The sequence below is a fragment of the Sciurus vulgaris genome (assembly GCF_902686455.1).
Source record: "Sciurus vulgaris genome assembly, chromosome: X".
NCBI lineage: Eukaryota > Metazoa > Chordata > Mammalia > Rodentia > Sciuridae > Sciurus > Sciurus vulgaris.
In genome coordinates, this window is record NC_136471.1 from 118,137,249 (window position 1) to 118,149,963 (window position 12,715).

At 38.4% G+C, this 12,715-nt stretch overlaps 1 protein-coding gene across 1 annotated transcript in view; it reads left to right on the forward strand.

The window, feature by feature from the left end:
- The window catches only part of PCYT1B (phosphate cytidylyltransferase 1B, choline), an 84,766-nt gene that overhangs the window by 10,191 nt on the left and 61,860 nt on the right, over positions 1-12,715 (forward strand). The window lies entirely within an intron of this gene.

A 12,715-nucleotide genomic window follows, 5' to 3' on the forward strand; every position in this document is an offset into this window, starting at 1 on the left:
ATAAAATAAAATAAAAACCCTGGGAACAAAACCTCATACCAATGACACCTATACTTTTCAGGGAATTATTTGAAAAGAAATTGAGTGGATCAAAATGACTTATCCGGATAACAGAAGGGTCTCATTACATTTCCATATTGAAAAGTAGCAAACAAAAAGAACAAAGGAAGATCTAATGAAAGTATTTATTCAAGGCACTTTACTTATATTTAACCCCACAAAATCCTTAGGTGCATTATTAGCCTTATTTTATTGTGAAGGAAACTGAGGCTAAAAGAGGTTAAGATATATGCTCAAGGACACAGTTTTTAATTTTGTAGTGGAGCTAGAAGCCTGACATCAATGTTTGTGCATTTATGCACGTTGCCTGAGTTTACATACTTAGAGTGCCAGAAACTAAACCAAGGCGACCACTTTTTCTTTCTTTCTTTTTTAAATAGAATGTTTCTTTCTATTAATATAATTTTTCTTATGGAGAGTTTCAGACTGATACAAAATTAGACAAAATGATATATTCCCATTTGTACTATTCACATACTTCCTACCTACCTCACATTAACAGTGATCAACTCATGATCAATTTTGCTTCAGCAAGAGCTTCTCAATCTCAACATTATTGACATTTTGGGCAGGATAATTGTTTGTTATGTGTGTCATGCACACACACAAGGCCAGACCAGGCCAAGTTCTGACTGATTTGACTGGCAAAAGTACAATGAGACACTTTTAGATTCAGTCAGTTTATTACTTACATAGACAGCAAAAGAAACAGTAGCTACTGCTGTCAGTTTCTCATGGTCCTTTTCTCATACACTGAAAAAGATAACACTGAAAGAAAATGGATCAGATGACTCCCACACTCATTGCTCAGGAGCCCATTGCAGGCTGCAACTAAGTGGATTTCTATCTACAGCTCTATATGAAGAGGGCCAGGGTAGGAAGCCCCCTCTCCCAACAGAATGTAAGGGGTGATTAGAAACCACCTCACAAAAGCATTTCAAGGAAGATAAGGAAGTGTGTGAGAAATGGCCCTAAAGCAACTCCTCTCAGGCCTCCCATCCTCTCCTGTGCCAGGGGATCACAAATCATTCTCCAGGGCTCACATGAGCTGCACCTTAAGCCTCTGCCTGCATGACCCAAAGTCATCAGAGGGCCAGATAAGGCCATTCCCCTATAGTGGAAGAGTGCCCTGTGCATCATAGGATGCTTAGCAACATCTATGGCCTTCACAGACTGGATGCCTATAGCTCAATCCTGCAAATTGTAAAATCAAAAATGTCTCCAAACATCACTAAATTTATCTTGGGGCAAAACTGCACCCAATTGAGGACCACTGATCTAGAGCTATATCCACTCCTCACATCCACACAATATATTTCGTGTGCAAGTATTACAGCATATACCTTTTTTCAGTACTAGGGATTGAACCAAGGGGCAGGCTACCACTGAACTACATCCCTGGTCCTTTTAATTTTTATGTATTTATTTTGGTACAGGGATTGAGCCTAGGGGTACTTAACCACTGAGCCAAATCCCTAACCGTTATTGTTTAATTTTGAGACAGGGTCTCACTAAGTTGCTTAGGGCCTCACTAAGTTGCTGAGGCTGGTCCTGAACTTGAGATCCTCCTGCCTCAGCCTCCTAAGTCACTGGGATTACAGGTGTGCCCCACCATGCCCGGTCAGTCCTTTTTATTTTGAGACAGGGTCTTGCTAAGTTGCTGAAACTGACCTTGAACTCACAGTCCTTCTGTCTCAGCCTCTCAAATTCCCAGGATTGAAGGTGTGCACCACTGTGCCCAACTACAGTATATACTTCTAAAAATTTGAAAATATAAACATAGTGTCATTATCATGCCCCCAAAATTAACAATTTCTTCATGCATCCAGAAATTGTTCAGATTTCTAATTGCCTCCCAAATGGTATTTTTTATAGTTTTTTCTTTTCTTTTTTTTTTTTTGCGGTACTGGGGATCGCACTCAGGGCCTTGTGCTTGCAAGGCAAGCACTCTACCAGCTGAGCTATCTCCCTAGCCCTATAGTTTTTTGAATTGGGATATTAATAACATACTCTACACATTGTGACTAATTGATGGTTTTTAGATCTCAACCCATAGATTTCTTGCAAATTTTTTTGGTTGAAGAAACAAAATTTGTTCTATAGAGTTTCTTGCAATTTGGATTTTGCTGATTGCTTCCCCATTGTGTTAACATATCTTTTATCCCTTCTGTACTTTCTGTAAATTGGTCTCAGATCAAGAGGTGGGATCAAAGCCAGGTTCTATTTACTTCAAATATTATTTCATACATAGTGCAGAAGTTCAAAATATTTAGGGTTGCCTTTATGTCATCTTATTAGCGGTTAATGCTCATTGCCTAGATCTAATCATTCATTGGGGGTTAGGAAGCAGGGATAATTCATTATGTTCTTCATTACTTTCTTACATTCTTAATTATTCATTCTGAGATACTCCTATTTGGACAGTTTGTATAGGAAACGTAAGATGAATGCCTGATCCCTTCTCTGTAGTTTCCAGTTTTCAAAGTAATGCATTTGTTTTCTAGAACCCTCCAAGGTAGACAAAGTTTTAGGGGTTACCACCCACAAGAGTACTGTGAACTCATGGACTCAAACATATCTAATGGACTTCAATCCATTGCAGTTCTTATCCTTATTGATACTTAAACTTTCCATCTTTGGCAGGAATCTCTTCAAGATGGCTCATAAATCCTTTTGACAATTTATATAATTAAAAAAATATATATGCACATAAGTATTGTTATCTTCACAGTATCACCTGGGAAGCCCCTGTACTACTATATTTTCATAATTTCTTTACAATGATATTAAAGTGTGAACCACAGGCAACAACTGTGAACTTGATCAAAATTCAAATTGATGAACCTTACTTGTCTTACTGAGTTGGAACCTTTGGGGCTCAGAAAACTGTGGTTGACAAATGCCACAGGTGATTTTTATGCACTTAAAGTTCTAGAATCTTTGCTCTACAATTGACTTCAGAGCCTGATTTTGGGTACCTAATGCTTTCCACTTAAAGACAGGGTCACAGGAATTATCCCTAACCCTTTAAGAATCTCCCACCGTAATAGGCCACCCTCTGTTCTTATTGGCTATCACTAGAGGCATAATCATCTTGGGGGAGATGTGTTTGATATTTTTTAATCAACTATAAGTCAGTGAATGTTTGAGAGGTTTCTGATAAATCTTCTTAATACCTCTTTGGATTAAAAAATTTAGATATGATTATATAATAACTGATTCTCAGCTATTGATGAGTTGTAATGATGGAAATTTCAAAAGACTTATTCCAAATGTGTTTTGAGCAATGATAATATTACATGTGCTAGGGACTGCTCATGGTTTTGCTCATTTTGAGTTTGTATGGTTGAGGGTGGTATATGTTTATTCAAACCATTTTGCCTAAAGTATTATTTTTCTTTGAAGTTATGCTTATCTCATGCTGTCTTGCTTACTTAAGAGAATATTTTATTGTACAAGGATGGGTTTCTCTGGAAGCCCATTGACTGTATCACTCTCAAGCACCATTGGGTGAGCCATTTGACATAGCCTCACATCTGGCACTTTAGTAGACTAGGCATGTAAAAGGATTGTATTTGGACATATTGAAGGTTTTTACATAACCAGTTTCTGGGACACATACACTAATAGGGCTTCTCTTGATGCAAACAAAATAGAGTCTTGAATGAAAACCTTGTTTGGGGGTCAAAATCCATATGTTAATACAGTCTCTCATCTCTGCTTTACCTCAATGGTTCTAAACTTTTAAAAGTCTGGATGCTGCACCCCAGGTCAATTAGACCAGAATCTCTAAGATGTAGCAACCAAGACTCAGTAATATTGAAAGCTCCCCAGGTAATTCTAATGTACAACCAAGGTTGACAAACATAGGGAGTGAAGACAATAAGATACTTCATTAAGACATGATATCAGAGCCCTTAAGTATTAGACTCTCTTTTTTCAAAAATAGGATATTTAGGCCTGGCCCAGTGCATGCCTATAATCACAGCTAATTGGGGGCTGAGGCAGGAGGATCTCAAATTTGAGGCCAGCCTGGACAAGTTTTTTTTTTTTTTTTTTTTTTTTTTTTTTTTTTTCAGTACTGGGGATCGAACTCAGGGCCTTGTGCTTGCAAGGCAAGCACTCTACCAGCTGAGCTATCTCCCCAGCCCCAGCCTGGACAACTTATTGAGACACTGTCTCCAAACAAAATTAAAAAGGCTGGGGATAAGCCGGGTATTGTGGTGCATGCCTGTAATCCTGGTGGCTTGGGAGGCTGAGGTAGGAGGATTGTGAGTTCAAAGCCAGCCCCAGCAAAAGCGAGGTGCTAAGCAACTCGGTGAGACCTTGTCTCTCAACAAAACACAAAATAGGGCTGGGGATGTGGCTCAGTGGTCAAGTGCCCCTGAGTTCAATCCCAGGTACCGCCCACCTCAAAAATAAAACAGAAAAGCCTGGGGCTATAGCTCGGTGATAGAGTGCTTGCCTAGCATGTGCAAGACCCTGGGTTCCATTCCCAGCACCACTTAAAAAAATACGGTATTTGATATACTTGTGGAGTTTTGAAAAGATCATTTCTTGCCAACACCACCCATTATTATTCAGAGATGTACATGTCACAGAGAAGGTGACATAGTGAATCCACTTCAGGTGTATTGCAGAGGAAGAATCCATCAATGCTACTTTTTGAAAGATTAAAGAATGTGAAAGCATCATTTTTTTTCTGTTGGGGATGGAACCCAGGGCCTCAGGCATGCTAGATAAGCACTCCAACACTGGTACATCCCCATCCCTGGCATCTTCTTAAGTGTGTTTTGTGATGACATTCTGTTCTGGCATCTACTGATTGAGATAAATATTAAATTTATAGGGCCTTAATAAAAGGTTTCATCTAGCTAGGTTGTATCATTAAATGTCAAACAAACTAAATAAAAAGTTTTCAACATGAAGGCTATCCAGAGAGCAAAATGATCAGAGCATTGAAAGTGTTGAGATACAGAGGCAGCAGGCATTGTACCTGGACTTTGAAGTCCCACAGTCCTGAACTGGAAACTTGGCTGTTACTTACCATCTCTGTGACCTTGGGCAAATTATTTAATGTCCCTAAGTACTGCTTGTTATCTGCAAACTGTGCATAATGCCTGTATTTGACACAGAGTAGGGTTTCATAAATTACTAAGTATTAAAATCATAGACAATCTATTGTTCAGAATATCTGGAGGTCTAGCTCATGCTAAGAAAGGTGTGGTAGGTGGAATAATGACCTCTCAAAGATGTCTGTTAATGTTAATGGTCCCAAAGTTGTCAATATGTTACTTTACATAGCTAAAAGGGCTTTACAGATGTTATTCAGTTAAAGATCTTGAGGTGAGATTATCCAGGGGGCCTAATGTAATCGCAAGGGTCCTTTTAAATGAAAGAGGGAAATAGAAGACTTAGAAGATGAGACTACTGAAGCAGAGGCTAAAATGATGCAATTGCTGGTTTTGGAGATGGAAGAAAATGGGCCATGAGTCAAGTAATGCAGGCAGCCTCTAGAAGCTGGAAGGGAAATGGATTCTCCCTTAGCTCCTCCAGAAGAAATGCAATTGTGCCAATACATTGATTTTAGCTCACTGAGACCCATTTCAGACTTCTGACCCTGGTCTACACATAATGATAATAAATATTTGTTGCTTTCATACACTAACTTTGTAATCAATGGTTACAGCAGTCATATGAACCTAGTACGGAATATTAAACCAAATCTCTCTGAGCATTCAAAGATTCTGAGTGCAGGTTTTACAAAATGAAGAGTCACTTTGTAGACCAGATCTTCAAAATCTATTAGTACAAAATCTAAGCATTGTAATAATATCTTAATTGTGAATAAATGCATCCATCCTGGCATCAGACAGTCTTCATTATTCAACTGGCCAATGAAACTCATTTGTATCACATTTGAAAGGCTCCAGGCAAAATCCTCAGGACCCTGCAGTATTTGCTGCAGTGTTAGGAAACTGAGCCTGGTGGTTCAGCAAGAAGGAATAAAACTGGATATGGCAGATCAATAACCAAGAAATAATTTTTTAACAGTATATGAACAGGTGTAAATGTGGTTAACCATTCTGGAAGAACAAATAAAATTTTAAAATTTATAAAAAAGCATGTACCAAAAGCTTTAGAAAGGCAAGGACTCTGACTCAGCAACTTGTAAGAAAATTCACCCTAGGGGAAAAACCTGGATTAATATGCATATCATTCACTTGCTTCAAAAATCCTTTCATGATTCCTGTAATTGCTTATAGATTAACACCTGGGGATACTGAAGGGCGACAGCAGTATATCCATTTATGTTGAATAATTAAGACTGGCAGGTGTTCATGCTGGTCATACCTTGGTTTGGACTTGAACCTGGTTAGATTATTAACCTCTGAAGGTCCTTGAACCACTTTTGGTACATTTGGTCTTTTTTCATTAAATTCACTGTAAGAGTGATTGTCACTATCTGTTTCAATGTTAACTTGGTGCCTGGTCTTGTACATTTATCACCCAATTCTGTGGGTTAAGTAATTTAATATATGTATGAGATCAAGCTATTGTTAAAAATCACCTACAGTCTTTCTTATCCACTGACATTAGATAGTATATTTGGCATGTTGTGAATTCAAAGAATGCTCAAATACAAATAGAAATCTTTATCCATTTTTTTTCTGTTGTATTACGAGTTTGACATATGTCTAGATCCAAACCCCATGAAGGAGGAACCAAAATTTACACAGCATTCTTGAGTATGATGGTGGCTGCATTTGAAGTTTTGATTAAACTGCACTACATGTGTGATTATTACTTGTAAACAGATGATTAGATATTAATTAGACAATAAGTGATTGTAAAGCACTTAGAAAATAAAAGTGTTTATAAATACCACCAAGTAATAGCAACAATAATTCTTTACTGACTACACAGCTGCTAATGTCAGTTAGACTGATTTATTCCAGCTAAGGGCAACTTTAATTTATGCCAGAAAATCCCTCTGCCATCATATCTGTTTTGCTACAGCAAAACAAAATATATTTATAACCATTTTATCATCAACATTTAGATAACTACATCTCATTTTGATTAAAAACACATTTTTAAATACCTTCTCAAACACAGGTACAACCATCATGGTATGGCATCCTTGAGTGCTAAGAATTTGGGACCTCCTTATTGCTTATCTTTCTTATGTCAAATATATAAAATATTTGACATAAGATGATATTTTGTTAGTCATATTTTCATTTATGCAGGTTTGTTGGATCCGTTCAGTTTCTCCCCAGCATCTTACAACTGTGCTTGGAATTGATAAATCTTGGTCAAATGAATGAGCAAAGGTCAATTTTATTGGTGATTATAAAAGGTGGAGAAAAAAGAAAATACATTTAAGAATTAAATAAAAACACTTTCCATCTTATTTTCTTCCAAAAAAAAAAGTCTTGACGCTCCGTTATATCTCACCATTACTTTTTCCCCTAATGGCCTTTATGGGTCATGGCCCTGTATCAGCCCAGTTCTTGATCCACTGATGAATATATCAATGCTGCTTTGTTAGTTTTTCTGTCATAAGTAAATGCAGGCACCTATAGTGAATCCAGATACATGCATGAATGCACAGATTTAAAATGAACTAAATGAATAACAGTGAAGAGTACTTCAAGTTACATGAACTTGAAAGAAAAGAGGGGAGGGGGCAATAGTGGATGGTGAGAAGTATATGAGTTAATAACCAGGTTAATAAAGCAAATCTAACTATATCAAATAGTGCGGCAGTACAGTATGGTGGAAAAGTGTTCAGCTTTGATTCAGGAGGCTTGGATTCAGGTGATTCTTATATTATTCACTGTGTGACATCAGCCAAGTCATTTTATTGTTTGAAAATTATTAAAATTTGGCAATCTCAGTATGATAATCTGATATAATTTAACATGAGAGGTGAAATGCTTTCCATTGCAAAATATTTTTATTACCATAATTTCCCTAGACTGAATGAAAAGGATATATGCACAAGTTTCATTACTTGGTGTGATGAAGATTTTTTCAGACTGTCAAATTTTTTTTTCTTGAGATGGTATCTTGCTACATATTGCCAAGGCTGGTCTTTATCTCTTGGGCTCAAGTGATCCTCTTGTTTTGGCCACCCAAGGAGCTGAACTACAGGTGCACATTACCATGCCTAGCTCACACTATCAGGTCTTAGACCCTAACCTTAAGCCACATCTGGAGTACAGGAGATGTGTTTCAAAAAATTAAAAATTTTAAAAGATGTAAAAGTAACGAAATTCCTTAAGAGGTTTCTAAGAATAATGGTTTCCAGGAAATCTTAAATTCTTCTGTCAACTTTACCCTGTACTTTCCATCTTCCTTGTTTCGTAAACTTCAGATAATGAGAAAAAAATGAAAAGTAGAAGAAATAGTGGAATCAGGAGTGATATTAGGGAAGGATTAGGGTTGAAAGTTTTACATGCGGCCTTCTTAATAAATATTAAGAGCAGTATGGTATTGGTAATGGCATAAAAATTATAGCTAAATAATTTTAAATTTTCAGTAGAATTGTCCTAACATTTTAAAACAATGTATATAAAATATCCAGCTGTGTGATTAAAGATTAGAAAATAGAATTTTTAAAGAAAAGCTTAAAATTAATGCATTTTTTAAAACAAAGGACTAAAACATATTTATAGATTGCCTTATGATTCACTTTTATCCACAAGTAATGAGGATATGAAAGGTATTTTACCATAAAAAAACATTAGAGCCAGGTGCCATGGCACATACCTATAATCCCAGTGGCTCAGGAGGCTGAGACAGGAGAATCACAAGTTTGAGGACAGCCTCAAGAATTTAACAAGGCCCTAACCAACTTAATGAGACTGTCTCAAAAAATAAAGGGGGCTGCAGATGGAGCCTAATGGTAAAGTACCCCTGGGTTAAATCCTCAAAATTAGAACCTTATGATGGGGCACTGAAATAGCCTCTTAGTCTGAGAGGACCCAGAGGTAGACCCCAAGGGAAGGATTTGAGTTCAAGTAGTGTATTTGGTAGGCGATCCCAGGAAACACCCACAGGAATGTGGGCAAGTAAGGCAAGGACAAGAAGACATCCAGTATAAGGTGCACTGTCAAGCAAGCTACTGCATGGCAATTGGAACTTAAACCCACTGGGCAATTTGGTAGTAGAACATGCAACTTGCTTGAGGAGGGTAACAGAGGTATTCATAAACTGAGTCATAGGCTGAGAACTCTTAGGGGTGCTCTTCAGCTCTACCTCTGCTGTGATGTAGGGAGGGCATGGGTCTCTAAAGGTCAGGGAAAGCCCTCAGGCAAAGAGATGCAGGTGCTGGCAGCTGGCAATGGGCCAGGTGTTGCCTGCAATAGTAAGGCCTGAGGGGATTTGGACAAGGTTCAGACAGCATCTGCCCCCAAGAGATTTTAGTTCTCCTCTGCAGATCTTTGGGAGTGGTATTTTCAACAATTTTATTTTAATATGAAGACCACTGGTGGGATAATGATACATCTATAATGTAGATCTCTTCTAAGCTGAAGTAAAGGTCTTTATGGCTCAGTGTCTGCATTTGCAAAGTGGGGCAACTACACTTACATGATCAAGTGTTGTGGGGGGCAACAGGTGGTAAGTACCTATCATAATGCTAAAAATGTAAAAGGTACTCAAATTGCAGAAACAATAATGATGGTGCCTGCTAGGGCAACACTGATGTAGCAAGGTCTCACAGAAGGCATGCCCTACTTGGAGAGATTACAGGACTCAGGAGCACTGTTTCCAAGCATTCTCTGCAGATTTTCTGAGCAGCCTGACTGCAACACACTCCTGCTAACTGGAGATAGGTCTCTACCACAGCTTTGTTCCTCCACTTCAGTTTTCTTGTTTCCTCTCACTGAGATACATGCACCTTTCTATTTGCTCACTTGCTAGCCAGTCCTGCCTCCTCCCCTCCAAATACTCAGCCCTTTATGCCTTTTGGAAGGAGGGTAATACTTTTATAGATAGAAAAAAATAGAAAACAAAAATCCTTCATAATCCCATAAGAAACAATCCTTTTGGGATAAGTTCCTAAGTAGAATCCCTAGGACAAAAGGCAATGAATATTTTAAGGGCTGCTAGCATATGCTGACAAATGTCCTCCTAGGAGTTTCTTTTTCTTTTCTGTCTTTTCTTTTTCTTTTCTTTTTTTATGAGAGATTAAACCCAGGGGCACTTGACCACTGAGCCACATCCCCAGCCCATTTTTATATTTTATTTAGAGGCAGGGTTTCACTGAGTTCCTTAGGGCCTCACTAAGTTGCTGAGGCTGGCTTTGAACTCTCAATCCTCCTGCCTTAGCCTCCCAAGTTACTGGGATTACAGGCGTGTGCCACTACCACTATGCCCAGCCTCTGTGGAGTTTTTAATTATGTTAATATAGACATTCAGTTTTATGTAACTATTATCATAATCAGAACACAGGACAATTCCATCACTCCAATAAACGCTTTCCTGCTATCCCATTATAGTTACCCTACTATAACCCCTGGAGGGTTGTGGAATATGCAGTTCCACAGTGTGAAATTAAGTGACCATTCTCAGCTAATTGTCTTGATATTATTACAAGATTTCCAAGTTAAATAACCCTTTCAAGTATTAAGACATTCCTGAATCAGGTAGTAGTATCAGCCAAGACTGGGCTCCAAAGTGGGTGGATCTAGTAAGGATCCTTCTCAGAGAGGTGCCTGAAAGAGTCTACTTCTGCTATTAGGATTGCAAGACATGCTGGGATTCAACCACTGGGTTGCTGGGAGAGGGACAGAAGGAATCAAAGACTAGGCTAGAGTAGGATTAATGCTTCTGCAATTAGTTATAGGGCTGACCTTTGGGGTGGTTAGAAGTCCAAATTGAGAAATTCAAGGACTTGGGATGAATAAGGATCTAACATGAGTGATGTGATGAAGGTACTCATCCTAGGCAGAAGTAGCCTCTTGGTTTGATGGGACAGGGGAAGATGAGGAGGAGAGAAGAGAACATCTGTCCATTTTAAGACACAAAAGGCTGGGGGCATAAGGTCACGGGCCAGGCTCTGGGAGAAGAAGGGTTCAGAGGACTCAGCTAGACATCAGAACTCAGCTAAGTAAACAGGTGAAGAGGTAAGTCTTCAAGAGAGGGAATCAGAAGACCAATTAAGAACCAAACTCAGTGGAAGCTCAGCGACCCAGAATACAATAAGCGAGGTGTTTTCCTTGGTAAATATATGATTCCAAAGTAGTGGTTCTCAAACTTCTAGTGTATATCAGAATGTGTCCCAAACTGAGAACTTTTGTGAAAGTCCAGGTTTCTGGGCTCTACTGCCTCAGTTTCTGATTCAGTTGGTCTAGGATGGAGAATGAAATTTTTCTGACAAGTTGCCAGGGATGCTACTGCTCCTTAGAGGACCACCCTCTAAGAATCACTGCTCTAAGGCAAAGAAAATATTGAGATTAGAATGACAATCTCACTCTCCCATCATCCAGCATGGATGGAAATGGGGCTCTCAAATATAATGCAGGGCCTGGCCCTTCCATGTTGATTAGCTCCTTAAAGCCAAACCTGCAGCTTGAGGTATTTTGTGTTTCTAGAAGGGCAGATAAAGTAAAAAGAAAGTGATCCTTCTTCAGATGACCCAAACATCCCTGTAATTATTGCATCACTGAAGTTTTCTTGAGCATAGACAATATACTATCAGGTGACAACACCCTGACAATGTGGGAGGATCTATAACTGTAAAACTATATAATTCTTTGATGCAATATTCATTTTCTTCTTCTTTGTTTATTTGAGGAATAACAAAAATGTCCTTTTACTTTAGCATTGCTCATTCTAATTGACAAAGTATTCACACGATACCTCATTTGATCTCCCACAATTCTATGAGAGAAGAAGGGTTGGTACTTTTATAGCATTCTTTGGAATACTGTTTCTCAAAGTATTGTCCCTAGATCTGGAGCATTAGCATCACCCAGGCATTTATTAAAACTGCAAAATCCAGCTGCACCCTAGACCTACTGAATCTGGTCTGGAGTCTGGTGTGGGGTCAATAATTAGTATTTCTAATAAGTTCCCTGATGGTGCTGATGTGCTCCTGGTCTTGGATCACACTTGGATAAAAACCACAACTACAGATAAAAATGAAACATTTAAAAGCCTAGGGACTTGTCTTAAGAGGACTCCTTCCTGGGTTCTTTTTCTACTATACCTGCTGCAACCCTGCTCCCCCACCCCATCTTTCAAATGCCAGCTCCATTACTTAGGAGCTTTGAGACCCTGAGTCATTATGCTAAGTTGCAATTTCCTCACCTGTAAAATGGGGATAATAATAGGATCAACTTCTTTGGGTTCTTGTGAAGATTAAGCAAGATCTAAGTGAAAGACTTAGCACTCTGTGCTTGTGCTTAATAAATGCTAGTGATTATAACTTTTGTTAATATTGAATGTATGACATTTCACTAGAACAAATACCTTTGTAAGTTCTTTCCTTTGAGTGTGTATCTTCAGAAAACTCCTTTTGAAATGTGAATATTCCCAGACAATTTAAACTTTCAGGCACATCATTTTTAACATTCCTTCTGGGATACTTCTCTGAGTGGCATGAGCATTTGGCTAAGAACAGAGTACTTAGGAAATAGGA